General features: G+C 40.6%; 1 protein-coding gene across 1 annotated transcript in view; it reads left to right on the forward strand.

Annotated features, from left to right (window-relative positions):
• The first annotated feature begins 2,717 nt into the window (after positions 1-2,717).
• GREM2 (gremlin 2, DAN family BMP antagonist) overlaps positions 2,718-15,768 on the forward strand; it is a 44,229-nt gene continuing 31,178 nt past the window's right edge. The window contains exon 1 of the mRNA XM_038130283.1: positions 2,718-3,047. The gene's annotated coding sequence lies outside the window, so the exon portion shown is untranslated. The remainder of the gene's footprint in view (positions 3,048-15,768) is intronic.

Below are 15,768 nucleotides of genomic sequence, written 5' to 3' on the forward strand. Positions count from 1 at the left end.
CAAATGTGCTTTACAGTGATACTGCTGGATAAATGCTATCTGCAGAATGTAACTATTTCAGTTTTTAAAATATAAACAAAAACCTGCATAACTAACTATTTTAATAGCATAAAATTCTAGTTGTAGACCACACTAAAGAATAAATAAGCTGTGTATTTTCCATGTCAGATCGAGACCCTTTGTGGTTCTCACTAACCAAACTGTAAAAAAAAGAAAAAAAAGTTGTTTAGAATCTAAAATGTCTCAGTTTGCTTACTACTATATATGTGAAAGAAATATGTATGAAAAACAATCATTGATCAAACAGAAAATGAAACATTTTTGGTTTAAAAATAAAACCTATAATGAGAAAATAAAAATTATTTATGAAGTCAAACGACTTTTAAATCTTTAAATTCCCCACATACCTTCTAGGATTATAGTAACCTGTGGAAGGTCATTATAGTTATAAGGGAAAAGATTAAATAAGCACTTAAGCAGACATAAATAAAACAGACAGGTTAAAAGCTATTAAATTGAACAAGACTAGAGGGAAACTTATCAGTGCTGTAAAGGAATCCAAACACAGAAGGAAACAAACACAATGTTGAAAATAGCTAATGGGAAGTAGCAACTCTGCAAGTACAAAATCTAAGTCCCAAGTCATCTATAGCAAAGAAATCCTTGGTCCATAAGGAGGAGTATGACAAATATATTACATGAAAACTTCTCTAATGAGTTCAGACCTTTTCCCCCCAAATAACACATAGCAGGATACAAAATTTGCATTAAAATGATAAGACAATATGATTGCAAACTAGCAGCTAGAAGGAAGCCTAAGGCTACAGACTGCTATGATGTTTGCTTCAGCCAATGCTCATCTGGAGGGCTGTATCCCTTCCTCTGACACAAATACCTGTCTGTTGAGGGAGAAAAACAGGAGGCTGAAAAGAGGCCTTGAAAATGGAGTTTGCATTCTTCCCAGAAAAAAAGGCAGAGTGAAGACTCAGGAAATACTGAAAGACAGTGTACACACATATATGTGTATTTGTAGGTGTATGTATGTATATATATATATATATATATATATATATATATACACACACACACACACATGTCAGGCAGTCATTTGCATCAGGAGCATGCAGGGAGAGATATGCCTGTGACAGAGGTGTTGGGGCAGGGGGGAAGGTGATGGAAGTGCAGAGGCTGCTGTGTCTCTTGGCCATGGCTGGAAATGTAGCTTGGTGTCTAAACCAGCAATTTCATTTCTCCAGGGAAAAATAAATCGGCACCATTTGAAACAAAAACATATAATAAAAAAGAAACAGGATCTTTTAGTTATTCTTGGGGGATAGCTAAAGTTCCAGAGGTGTAGCTTCACTGAATTCACTGAGGGATGTTTCTGCTAATAAAGCTTTTAAAATGAGGGATGGATTATACTCCAAGTATGGATATTTCTAAATATGTCTGGGTTTATATATTTCTCAATATTTCTATTTTTATTTTTCTGACTTTTGCCTGTACAAAATATAAACGAAACCATTCTTAACTAGTTCTGGATGCCCCAAAGAGACAAAAGTGTGCCTGTTTGGTAGGGAATGAAAAATAACATACGATTTTGTTGGAAAAAATAATTAAATACAGAATCAATTAAAAATGTTATGGAGGTCACCATTAAAAAATCCACATACTGCAGCCATGCAAAGGTATCTCTGCAACTCCATCCTCTGTTTCAAATGCTTCAATCTGCCAAATTTGGATCAATATTGACTTTAATGGCATCTGATGTACCAACAGGCATAGATGCTGCTTAATTCAACAGCATCAGTTACATACAGGTCATTGAACTAATTAAGAGTGCATCTGTTATAAGTCATCATTTTGTTCTCCCTAATTTTAATAAGCAATTTTGCCAGCATGCTTACTGGAAATATTACAACATCTTCTTGCACTGAGAAAACCCACAGGATTTATTTATCTGGTTCAACTGTATGCTGTTTAAACAGAGGGTCAAACCAAAGGCTCGCCATTTTGCCCATAAGACAGGTCTAAGATTTGCCTTGAGATTACAGCACATCTGCAGGAGGGAGAATACTTTTCCACAGGTCACTCAAGTCATCCTGAGCAAAAGGAACACCAACACCAAAGATGCACCCAGGAATGACAACCACAGCCGCTGAGAGTGAATAACCTGTGATTCAGGACGAGGAGGCATCCTGGTTCTATTTCCTGGGCATGCCGAGATTTGACGTGCAGTTAACCCAGCTGGGACTCGGAGCCCAAATAGAGTAAGAAAAGCAAACTCAACTCAGGCAAAGAATGCTTTGTCCTACCTCAGATTTAGCCCTCAGGTGATCAAGCACTGCATGCTTTCAATTTTACCGGCTAGGGATATTTTTCTTTAACGTTTAGAGAACAAACGCGTCTGAATATTGAGCATGACACAAAATGTCATGAATGCTTAAAGTTGCGGGTCCTTCAGCTCACGGAGGAAGATGCGAAGGGAAGGAGGGTGTTTCGTCAAACCCAGGGTGAGAATGTCCCTACATAAACAAAGGGCCCGGGATTGGACGTCGTTTTAGGGAAGGGGGGGGGGGGGGCGTAGTGGGGGAGCGGGAGGGTGTGAGGGGGAAGGAGCGCAGATAGCTGTGCCCGCCAGGTTGGGAAGCCGGCGGGCGGCAGGGAGGAGCGGGGCGGCCGGCAGCGGAGCGCGTGGGGCGACGGAGGGGAGGCGGGCGGGAGGCGGCGGGCGGGCAGGCCGGTGTGAGCTGTTTGGCCACCGGAGCCAATCGAAAGCGGGGCCTTGATCCTCTCCTCGGGCAGTGGCTGCGCCGAGCCAGTGCCGCGCTCCCCGCAGCCGTCGGGACCGGCACAGCCGCCTCGCTCTCTCCGCGCACCGCTGGCCCCACCGAGCGCCTATGGGCATCTGCAGCCGCCGAGGGCTTCGCACCACCGCCACCGGCAGCAGCGGCACAGGGCGGCGACCGCCACCCCGCTTCATCGCCTCTTGGGATCTATAGCCGGCGGACGGAGCGCGCTGCCGACCCTTCCCCGCCTCCGTGCAGGTATGGGGCGGCCGGGGCGAGCCCAGCGCCCTGACCCGCCACCGCTCCTCTTGCGGCCGGCTCGCTCCCTTCCTCCTCCTCTTCCTCCCCTGCCCTGCTGCCGCTCCTCCGGGGACGGGCGGCGGGCCCCGCGGGCGCGGTGGCGGTGACAGCGCGGGGCCGCCCGCAGCCTCGTCCCGCACCGTCCCGCACCCCCGCGCCCCTCCGCCGCCCGCCCGGCCCGGCCCGGCCCGGCCCGGCCCGGCCCGGCCCCACTGGGGAGCTCGGCGGGGCCGCGCTCGCCTCGGGGGAGCGGCGCGTCCGAGCCCCGGCCGCCCGCGGGGCGCTTGCAGGGGCACGGAACGAGATCAGCGAGAGCGGCGCCGAGCTCTGGCTGCCTTGCTCCGAGCGCCCTGGGAAGTCACCTGGATGGCCAGGTTTCCCAGCGTTGGGAGCGTGGCGCATCCCGTGCCCACGGTCCCTCGCAAAGGAAAAAGAAAGACAGACCAGAAAAAAAAAAAAAATTATCTCGTGCTTGAAACCTGTGCCCCTTTGTACCTTTCTTTCTTTGCTTTGGGTTAATGATGGTTTGTGATTATGAAACCCCACGAGGGATCAGCTCCAAGAGCGAATAGCATTACTTTAAGTCATGACTTGGAAATATACGTGTGTGTATACAGATACTGGGATTTGGTTTTTTTTTACCTTGAACTTGGGGATTGTACAAACCCATGTCTGTCTCACAAGGAGCTCCTGACTGACTTTCTGCTAAAGTTAAGGAAATATTTGTGCTTCCACAGGTCTTGCAGAATTGGAGGCACAGGTCTTATAAAAAAATTGCAGTGGCATTTGGCTGAACAGCTCTTATTTTTAGCATGCTATTGTGAAAGTGGTTATATAACTTTTGGTGGATTTTTGAGGACAAAATTAACAGCTCATAACACGTTAAACCTCTTTTATTTTCTTTTCCCCTCTTTTTTTTTTTTTTATTTCTCTCTGAAAGAGGAGAAATAAACACAATTAAATCCCAATGAGTAGAGTCAGGTGAACTTCAGCCGAATGATAGAAATTCCCTGAGAAAAAGCCCCAGGTTGGGAATCCCACAATCTCAAGCCCTCTCAACAATCACAAAGCAGCAGGTGCAAGACCAAGCAATGTCAGCTCAGAGCCCCAATTAGGAAGCTGCTTATCAGGCTGCTTCAAGGCTATTTCTTGCTCAACCAGGGTGAAATTAGCAATCACTTCAGAGTCTTGTGTTCCCACCCGTGCCAATACAATGCAGATGCTGTGTTTCCTTAGGGGATTAGATTGTTTCTTGAACTTCAAAAAGTACGGACAGCCCAAAGTATTTGCTTATAATGCTTGATGTATTTTAATGCAGATGCTTCACTTGAAAAACTTGGTTCCTGCTTCTCAGGCAGGTCTTTCTTCATTACTTACAAAAATTTAAGAGTAATTTGCTAAGATTTTAAAAAATCACTTCAAGAAAGTAACTGTGGAACAGCAGTGTGCCCCAGGACATGAGGGTGCTGTGATAGTGTTCACACTCTGAGCAAATGGTCTCTCTCCCGCTTTTGTTGCGTGGTCCTCATGAACTGCGGTCATCCAAGTCCTAAGTTCTGAACATTTGTGACCACTGTGCAGCTGAAAAGAGAGGACTGGTTTGTAAAATCTCTATTGCAGGATGAGTGAGAAACGTACCAAGTAGGATTGTGCCTTCTCACCTCTCTTGCAGCCCGCTGTTTGGACAAAGCTCTTGTGTGCGGGGAGGAGGTTTGTGTGGTGGCAGTGAGTTTTACTCAGTCTTCCATTGCAGTATAATAAGTAAGTGAAAGATGTGTCAGTGAAAAGCATCAGTAAGGCCTCCACAAGAGTGCCACAAAAATAAATGCCGCTAACCCAAGGTTTTGAGCTGATTTGTTTAGCTGAAATATATTCTCTTTTTTAATCTCTTAAATAGACTGTGCATGACTTTCAGTGTGGGATAGAACAAATGTATGAAAATTGAAGAATTTAACTGTGGAGATTTTTGTTTCTTTACGTAGTATCAGGTGAGGGTAAAAATTAACATCTGAAGTACTCACTGAACTGCATCGATAAATTAGAAAATGCTTGGTTTCAGTCACCATTTGTCAATGTCTATGAAAGTAAATCTCAGAGACACAGATCATCTTTTGTAGCAAATAGTCCTGTTTGAGTTCTGTATAATAAATCTGGTAACTTGTTTATTTCTAACACTATTGCTAAAATAACATAGTTCTAGCCCAATCATCAGAAACTGGTAAATTCCAATTTGGGATTGGTACAGTGATATTTACCAATTTCTGATCTAGAGTTAGAATTGTTTCAATGAGCAGTTCCAAGTTACTGAGTAAGAATGGAGCTGTTCAAGATACTGTGCAGATTTACTGACATCTGAAGAGTATCTCAAAGAGTAGCATAAGAGTCTTTTCCTCTGCATGCGGATGCTCTTGGGTGTGGTTGTGCAGTTATAGTGTTGTGGTTCATGTCAGGAGTGGGCTTTTGATACCTATCCTTCAGTTGTTCACTTACTGTCCATCGCCATATAGTTCATGGAGGGCCAGTTGGATTCCTTTAAGATGAATCTAAACTAAGAGACGTGCTAGAGTTGTTTCTGGAAATACAATCCATATGACCGTATCTAGCCTGAAGGAAAACCCTATAAAATACGTACAGTGTCTTCTGTGCCTAAATGTTTTGCAGTGCCTGTCAGTTCCTGTTGGGCTGTGCTAGCTGCTACAGTAGACCTGGTCCATTTGCAGTATGCTGTTCCTGAGGTACCACGCAGTCTGAAGACCATACTAGCTGTTTTTCCCAGGGCTGTGGGCTAGTTGCTGCTTCTTGCACCATTGCTGTTACCAAAAAACTCCTGCCTGAGCTGGACAGCACAGCCCTGCAATCAGCCGGGGCTGTCCTGCTGAGAACTCTTCAGTTCAAAATAAAGATGGCTAATTTTGTTTTTTTTTTCCCTAGTTTGGCATGTGATAGCAGGCTAGTTTTTGAGTGGGAGCTTTGGATAGTGTAGCCTTGTGCTTGTCTGCTTGGTGTGGACACAGCAGTTGCATTTAGGAAAGGACAGCTGGTGCTTCTTCATGGTTGTTTGCCTGTCACTGGCCATAGCCCTTCTGCGTATAAAGGTCCATAAGGCTGTTTATATTCTTCATTGCATTTGGGAGTGGTGAGAAATGTTAGCTTGAGACTTTAAAGCTGTCATTTAGAAAAGCTTCACTGTGTTTCCTTGCTGCAGCATTGTGACTGACTGCATCTCCCACAGGGCACCAGAAGTATTGCTTGGGAGGGGATCTCACCTGCAGGGGTAATTCCTGGATTCCAGCACATGATGAGAATCATGCCCTGATGCTGGAGTCTAGCTGCCTCAAGCCGGGGGGAATGTTGAAGGAGAGATGTTCAGAGACATCCACTTAAACCTTCAAGCTTGATTAAAACATGTTAAACCTTTTTTTTCTGCAGTTTTCACTGTAAAGGTAAAACATTTCCATTTTCTGTTTTTTGGTGATTTGGCTGGCTTCTTACAGTTTCATGTTTTTCTTTCGTTTGCATCTTTGGGGAAAATGATTTTAAATTGAAAAATGATTCTGTTAATTGTAAACAATAATCTCTTTTATGAAGGCATTTCTTACTTCAAAATATATTATTGGAGCAATCAGGGATCAGATCCTTCTTTCGTGTAGAAACAGAAGATAGTTGTCATTGCTACAAAAGTGGCTTTCTTACCAACTCTTCAGTTTTACATGTGTTTCCATTGGATTATGATGGAAATGGTAGGATTGCATGTGTATAGCATGCTTGATACAAATATTCTTTTTGTCCTGGATCACTGGGACTGCTCTTTCTACTTTTAGATTGCAGAAAATGTTGTGCTATGCAGAACAATAAGAAGTGAAAAAGAAGAGAGCATTTCCTACACCCATGACTGTATTTATGTTGCTAGAAGCTATCTACTCCAAGTCTTATTTCAATGCATAGCTTCTCTGTTGGATGACGTATAGATTTTAACATGACTTGTGTAGGTGATAGTATATCACTTGAAACCTTGGTATTTCTTGTTCTCAATGCATTAAGCCTTTTATTATCAATTTTAAGAAGATTTTTGAAGCCTGTTTCAGAAAGGGAAGCAGACCCTAAAAATCTGCCTCGCTCCAGGATATTAAAACAGAAGGCAATCCATCTTTCAATATCTGGTATGATACAATCATGGCAACTTCAGTTGTAACCTGTCTTTCTCAAAAAGTCATCTTACAGCACCTACTTCTAACATTTTTTTTTCTTCTGTGCTTAGCCATACTTATCTATGACATTCTGAATATTTTTTTCTTCGTTGCTGTTCAGATAATATCTCCAAGAGTTATAACGGTGCATTTAGATTAGTCAGAAAAGTTAGGGGGATTTGCTAAGGTCAGTTTTTCATGTAAACCATGCTGCCATATAGAACTGGTTATACTGTAAACGTGAGTTGTATATAGAAATATGCATGCTACTGTCTTTATTACAAGATTTTTGGAGAAAGAAAAAGGGTAAATTTATCTCTCATTCCCAACAATTTTAAAGTCATTATTGCTTAGGAAGTGAGTATTTGAAGAAACCATAATTTGCAATGGAACTTGAGGAAATTAAAATTGTGATCTATTCAAGTAGAGAAAGACTCATAAAAATTTTGTTTCTGTCTCTTTTGTGCTAAGGAAGTGGGAGAAGTAAAGTACACTGTGAAAGGAAAATATATTATTTACCCTCCAAATTTCATTTTGGAACCAGTTTTTATTGAGTGTGATGGGCAGTGCACAAATACAGTGTCAGACTGTGGATTTAACGCAATAAATCTTGAAAATTTCCTGAATTTTTAACATCTCTTAAAACTTGGAAACAACACTTGTACAGCTCATGCAGAACGCCTTGTTGACCTTGTGTTGTACAAACACTTTCTGGAGTTGGAAAACTGTGTTGAGCTGGTCTAGATGTGACTTAGATGCCCGTCTCCGTTTACATGCAGTGTTGTTGTGGATTCCAGCCACGTCTCATCTATCCTATTACCCTACTTAAGTGCTGTTATGATAATGCTCAAATAGACTGATATTATACAGTAGTGCTAACAAAAAAAACAAACAGCATTGTAAAAATTCTCCATGACCATTTCTGGCATGGAACGGCAGGTTTTTTCCCTGGTGCAAATCTCAGACCTAATCTCATTTCCAGTGAGGCCAAAACACTAGCTTGGCTTAGAGTTAAGTGAGATCCTGCCCATGAATCTGGCCAGTCTCCATTGAGATAACATCTGGAAAGTTGTCATTTAAAAATATGTGGGAGAGCTTGGGATAGGGGTGTAAATAGTGGGTCAGAGCTTCTATCCAAAAGGAAAGCATCCAAAAGGAAGCTCTCAGATATCAGACATCCTTGCTCTAGGCATGTTCTTTGTTATGATCCATCTATCGTTTGTCCGTTCTTGTTCTGTCAACAGAATTTGGAGCTCAGTGTCCTTTGTGAGGAACAAGAGGAGGCTGACAGACAAAGAAGATGGGAATATGTGAACATGTTGCATGACTTATTGGATGCATCCAGTAAAGTCTGCTAATAAAGAGAGAGATGGCTATCTCGTATATTTTGGTTTAAATTGTTCTCTGGCTGACACCTTTCAGATTACTACACACATTGGATTTATACTAAGCATGTTTGTTGACTTTTCTCTATATTCTTCATTAATGATGTCCATGGAAACTTTGCCTGATTCTTCATGAGAACAGCTTTTGCTGAGATAGTCTGAAGAGTGACTACTTACAGACTGAAACAAATTCTAAGCATCTTGGATTCCATGTTGGCAGGGGAAGATTGTTCATCTGTGTCTTTAATACTTCCATTCCTTACTGAAGCTGAGCCTTTGTTAAAGTCATAGCTCAGAATGTGTGGCTCTTAATGGTAGCTGAAGATTCAAATGCCGCAGAAACTGATTATTAGGAATATTTATCAAAAATCACAGAAGATATGTGAAAATAGCACCATTGTGTTTCATTTTTGATGTATGTAGTGACCCTTTTTCTATGGAAACTCTGAAGCAAAACAAGACAAATGCACACACCTGCTAATTTAGCTAGTATATGTCACCTGAAACTGTCTGGCTTTCAGGTTCCCAAAGTTCCTTCAGTGGCTTAGATAAAGTTATTCAACAACTCAGCCTAGATTTTCAGGTTTTTTTAACTGTAAGACAAATCCCACCTCTGTCTACTGTACAGTCCTCTCAAATGAAAAGAAGCTTTAAATACAAACTGTACCATAATGGATCCCATTTTGTTTTCTTTATCTAAATTTTTTTATAGTTGTCTGCACTTGATGTTCTTTCTTCTTGAAGGAGCGTTGCAAAAGTTCCTTCACAAAGTAAAGCGTTCTATTTTCTGAATTCAAAATCCAAAATTCCAGTTGCTTTTTCCTTCAATTCAGGTAGACTGCTTCCAACTAGAAAAATATTTTTCTGTTGGTGTTTCAATAGCTGACTTTAAAAATATGATACATGCAAACACTATTTTGAGTACCTATCAGAATTTTCCAGTCTTCTCCTTATAAAAATAGCAATTTTTTTTTTCAGTCCAAAAATATATTATTTTGTGAAACTTGTTTCTTTGGAAACAAGTTTATTGTGTTATTCCAAGTTGAGCCTAATTATTTTCTGGACATCTCTAAGGTTTCTTTAAAAGAAGCATATGATATTACAGGAAGAATGTTCCTCATGTTTGCCAGAGAGCAGTACTATGTTTACTATAATAAGATTAAAGGAAATTTGAAAGTCAACGCTAGCTCAGTGGGAAACTGATAAACACACATTGTACTTGCAGGAACACTCTGCCCAGTAGTATTAGGAAATTTATCACTATTTATTTTGCAGCTCAGACTCTCTCCGACAAACAGATTTGGTGTCCATTTAAAAGTACATCAGATGCTAAAAAATCTTTTACTAACAATATGGACGTGATCTGTGGAATCTGAACTGTTATCCTGGCACAGCCATCTCGTGTGGTTTAGGATTGGGAATCTCACAGCATAGCCTCTCAAAATAAGGAGTCCGTATCTTATGGATCCCGTCGCTTTCCGAAGACTGTGGTTTGATTGCTGGCACTTCTGGTTAGGTCAGCTATTACAGCCACAGTCATAAACAGCAATTTTCAGAATTTGAGCAAGCTAGAAAAGGGTGTAGCTCCTTGGAAAAGTTACTCTGGAAGAGGTAAAACCAGCAATATCTTTGGATCCATATCTGGCATTGGTGGTTTTTACTCTTGAGAAGCAATGGCTGTCCAGTCTCATATTTACTCATTATCCCTTGGCCAATGTTTCAACTAGGGAGTGAAATCTGGAGAAAGAAAAGGCCACTGGGATGACTTTTCATTCCTAAGTTTGAGTTAAGAGGGGTCATTTTTGTGTGGTCACAAATGCTGCTTACAAATCAGTAAAATAGAATGAAGAAAATTTGCTATGAAATGCATGCAGGAAATCTTTTTAGAAATTCTGTGAGTAGAGGGGGATGTATAATCACATGGTGATACATAAGCTACTGTTGTAAATGTCTTCACCACCTCCAAAATGGCAGATCTCTTGCTAAAGTGGGCGGATACTCAGTGTGTGCTTCTGAGCGCCACAAAAGACAGTGGATTATTCCCACCATGTGTTGGTAATTAGGAGCTGCAGGATGAAGTCACTGTTGGTTATAGAAGGTACTGTGGTTCATTATGTTAATGGTAATACATTTATTTGATAAATAGGTGATTATGGAAATTAGTTAATTTCCACACTCCTCTCAACTATGAAATATCTTAGAAACAAGCCTAAAAAACAAGGATCACTCTTTGTGTGAAATTTATGGATTTGTATGCTACCCATGAAGTCACCCCAAAATATTAATTCCTTTTCCTGGTGATGTAAGATGTGAATATGAGCTCCTAACCTGCTTCAGATATTAAAGTCTGATGTAATTTGTTCAAGCTGTGGAGGAATAATTTCATTCTCTTTTATTCCTCTCCCCAACCCCCCACCCCCAAATTATCTTTAAAGGTCTGTGGAATCAGTGGAGATGACCTGTCATGCCAGCTGAGTTATCATTTCATTAAGGGCTATGCCTTTCCATTATAACCGTGACTGTAGTACAGTCCAGCTTGTTGTGGAGTCTTCGAGACTTCCAGGAACCATGGGAATTTTTATTCTGCCTTTAGGTGATCCATTCTGGTAGTTGAACTGCAAATGCATGGGTACACAGCCTGTACCAAAGGTTCCCTGTCTCAGGGGAGGTGCTGTGTATGTAACTCCGCTGGCCCCTCCAGGGGTGAGTTCTTCGGCAGGTCTGTCCTTGGCAATTCACCTGCAGATGGAAAAAATCTCTGGCTTTGTCATTAGGTAAACCAGAGTATTGCCTGTTTTGGTGCTTCTGCTTAGCTTTGTCCCCACAGATAGATAGACTGCAGTCAGAGTGCTTGCAATGTGCCCCATTATATACAAATTGTAACTCAAGGCTCTGCGGCACACTGCCAGTTCATCTCCCCGCTCGGACGCCAGCTTCATGTACTCATATAAATAACTGGATAGCAGTCAAACATGATTGACTTAAGCTGTTACTTTATCTGAATGTGTAAGATATAGAGAGTTTGAGATGCTAATACCGTGCTTGTTGTTTGGGTTTTCTTCTTCCACACTGAAATTTAGATGTGTTTTTTAAGACCATTGAAACTTGTTGGTCATTCTGTTTATCATGGGTTTAGATTTATTGTCACTGTTTATAAAACTACCCCAAATTAATTGTTTTTCATGTTAAATTAGAATCTGCATGGTTAGGTTTGTATTCATTAAAGGGAGGCTTATTTTCTATTATAAAAGTGAACTGCAATTTAAGATTTTTTTGGTTATGAAGTGCTCCAAATTAGGTTTTTTTCACCAATATATTTATTTTCCTTTAAAAATATTTGAACACTGGCTTACTTTACTGTGATTAAGGCTGATTCCCTAATTTCAGCAACAGATACACTTTGAACTTCTAGATGCACAATAACATATATAGCAATCAGTCACACAGAAGTGCTGATAGAATTTTTTGGGTGAGAGTCATGCTTCAGTGTGTTAAGTCCTGTCTTCATACTAATTTTAAACCTTTCCTAAAGCTTCTGTGATGGCCTTTTGATTTAAATTCATGGCCAGTGTTTTTTAGGTGACAGAATCTAAGAATCTCTGAAGTCTGTGTCATGGTTTAGCCTTGTCTGGCTACTAAGCCCCACAGGGCCGCTCACGCACTGCCCTGCCTGCTGGGATTGGGAGAGAGAATCGAAAGAGTGAAAGCGAGAAAACTTGTGGGTTGAGATAAAGATGGTTTAATAGGGAAAGCAAAAGCTGAACATACAAGCAAAGCAAAACAGGAAATTTGTTCAGTCCTTCTCATGCGCAGGCAGGTGTTCAGCCATCCCCAGGAAAGCAGGGCTTCACCGTGTGCAGTGGTGACTTGGCAAGACAAATGCCAGTGCTGCAGATGGTTGTCCTACCATGTCACCCCATGGTCTTGAATATCCCACGTGTGAGGTGATGTCAGCTGTCATGGTTGTATCCCCTCACTTCTTGTTCATCCCCAGCCTTCTTCCTAGTGGGGTCAGATGAGAAGCAGAAAAGGCCTTGATTCTGTGAAAGTGCTGCTCAGCAATAACTTAAACTTTCTGTGTTATCAACACTGTCATATCCACAATAGCTGTGTACCAGCTACTGTCAGGAGAATTAACTCTATTAACTCTCCCTGCCAAAACCATCACAAAGTATTAATAGTCCAGAGACTATCCATGTTTTGTTCTTCTGCCTACAGCTTTGCCCACGTGGCATCACTTTAGCTAGGCCATTAGGCTGCATCTTAATTCTGTTCCAGCCTTTCTTTGTGCCCTCTGGCATGTCTGAAATGGTATACAATCAATACATATGGGAAACTGGCTCAGAAAGTGTCCTGTAAATGTTGACATCGGTGTTCAAAACACTGTATATCGTCTAACTGATGAGTCTGGTAGGTGCAGACTCCTTGCATGATGTCTTGAAAAACCCTGTTAGTACCAAGTGGCCCTAGTGGTCTAGATAGATGGGCTTAGTTGCTAAGTGTGGAAAATCTTTAGATAAGATTGTTACTTAAGAGACAGCCTGGAATTCCCAAATCTTCTGAAATGACTTGGGCTAATGGGAGTGGTGAGACCCAGGAACAGGTTGCTCAGAGAAGCTATGTTTGTGTCCTATCACTGCAAATGTTCAAGACCAGGTTGGATGGGGTTTTGTGCAACTTGATCTAGTGGAATATGTCATTGCCCATGGCAGGGGGATTGGACTGGCAGGTCTTTAAATTTCCCTTTTAGCCCAAACCATTCTGTGATCCTGTAATGCTGTCATTGTTTGGTTCACTTTATGAGCTGTAAAAACTCTTATTGTCATTGAGCGCTTTAAAAGAATTGTGAAAGGCTACATGTTTCTCTTATTAACTGCTATTGCAGTGTGATACATGTGCATGCAAGCAAATATGAATAGTATTTAAAAGAGAGAGCTCTGACTTTATGTGTAGATACAAAAAAAAAAAAAAAAAGTTTTGTTTTTCTGCAAAGCCTGTAAGGATGTGAATTCTAATGCAGATTTGCACACACTGGATTAAATTCCTTGCACAGAGAAGGAGAACAGTGTATTACTTCAAGACAATGTGAATATTATTTTATACTTAAAAAACCTAACACTTTTATCCATGCCTTCTATACAGTGAGAATTTCACCCCAGTGTGTATTGCTATGCTACCTTCACTATTGTTTCTAACCAGGGACATCCCAAGTTTTTATCTATGTTTTGCGCAAGGCCATCCATACCTCTGAAAAAAATTTAAGTGTAGTAAAAGAAAGAGACAACAATTGCTAATTGCCCTTGCACTTTTCTCTTTTGAAGCAGCATATCTAAACCCAAGTAGTATAAAGAAGGAAAGAGAGAATTTGCTTCTGATGAGTTGAATTATTCCATACTTAGATTGTTCATGGACATTTCAGTTATACCTTTTAGTCTGTGTGATTTTTATGGTAGTTGTGAGTCAACATAATGTTTAAATAGAAACTTTCAAAACAGCTTTGAAACAGTACCTACCTAGGTTTTATGATAAAACTTGTATCATTTAATTCTGAAATAATTCAATCAGCTTTTCCTGACCTGCATATATTGTAAAGGTCAAAAATTATTTCAAATTTGAGTTAAACTACCTTAGGTGCTTTGAGACATGGAATTAACCTATTAAAGATATGTCCACTAATGGGTTGACATTAACACTTCTGAACTTCATTCTTTAAGGGTCACCTTATTTATAGCAAGATAAATGCACTTTCAGCTCTTGCATGGAGTGGCAAAAGCATTCTTTGGGTAGCCTAAGTAATCTAAAATATATCTTATCTGGGAAACCTCAAAGGATCTATTTATTCAAGAAGTTAGGAAAATTTAAGAGATGTATACTTATAGCCTGGATCTCAGAATATACAACTGCTGCTTTGCACATTTTAAGAGGACTGTTAATTTCTTTTAATTAAATAGAATGTTTTAAACATAATAAGCTATGTTTTCACAGAGTTTATAGGAAAGATATCATGCCATGCTAGAAATTTATGTAAGAACTTGAAAAGTACATTCAAGAAGAAAATCCAAACAGATTAATGCTTTTAAGTTAGTGGGGAAAAAAAAAGAAAAATACAAATAGTGACAGAAAAGAAAAGTGAGTTGAACTTTTCAGTGGTCTGCAGTTAACTTCCAGACTGTTTATGGCTTCAGAGTGTGTGTGGGTTCAACGAGTGTTTTGGGCTTTTAAAGACGCTTTAGGGGTTTTTTTTATTCATTGCAAACTGTTCTGCTCACACATTCACGGTTTTTTAAAGTATTTTTACATGGCAATTTAACATGATTCCTAAGAAATACTTATGAGATGCATCTTTTAAGTAAGATATCTGCCTGTAATCTAACTGTCTCTTAGGGTATAATCTTTTTCTAGGAGTGTATACATACAGCTTGCTGTTTTTAAGGCTTTTCATGAGAAGTCAAATGGGATTTATTACTTCATAGACTTCCTTGGTTAGCATATGTGAGGGAACTCATATCTAACCACTAGTAGATTTTATGTTGAGTAACCTTTACAAATATTCATTGCATGTTAACTCTTGACAGATAAAATTACTTATTCACTATTGACTTATCTTTGAAGGATGATTTATTTTGTCACTATTGAGTCATCTCCATGCTATGTTGAGACAGCAGTCTCTCTCCAGATCATCTTGTTGCATGCAGCTATTGCCCTGATGCAGAGTTGTTAGAGGTCTGCAGGAGGAATGTGCAGGAGAAAAGGGAGAAAGACAAATGCTGGCTGAATCTGTGCTGAGGAAAGCAATCACTGGTGTCTGCAAGGGGAAGGGTTTCATATGTGTAGATCTTGCTTGCTCCTGTTCACAGGGCAGTTCTGCAGGGCATAGTAGGGGAGTGGGGAGATGAAGGTTAAGTATTTAGCCATTTTCTGTTTCTCTCTTTCTGCTCATGGGATTGTGTTATTTTGCTACTCTTAATAAAATCAAGAACCCAGAATTGCTGTGACATTGCTCCTCTGTCTCGGTCACCTTCTCATATCAGCTTACCCTTCACTTAAAATATACCTGTTCACCCAACCTTGCATATGTGTATGACTTGCAGTAAAACCTTGATTCAT

Source organism: Motacilla alba, chromosome 3 (genome assembly GCF_015832195.1).
Source record: "Motacilla alba alba isolate MOTALB_02 chromosome 3, Motacilla_alba_V1.0_pri, whole genome shotgun sequence".
NCBI lineage: Eukaryota > Metazoa > Chordata > Aves > Passeriformes > Motacillidae > Motacilla > Motacilla alba.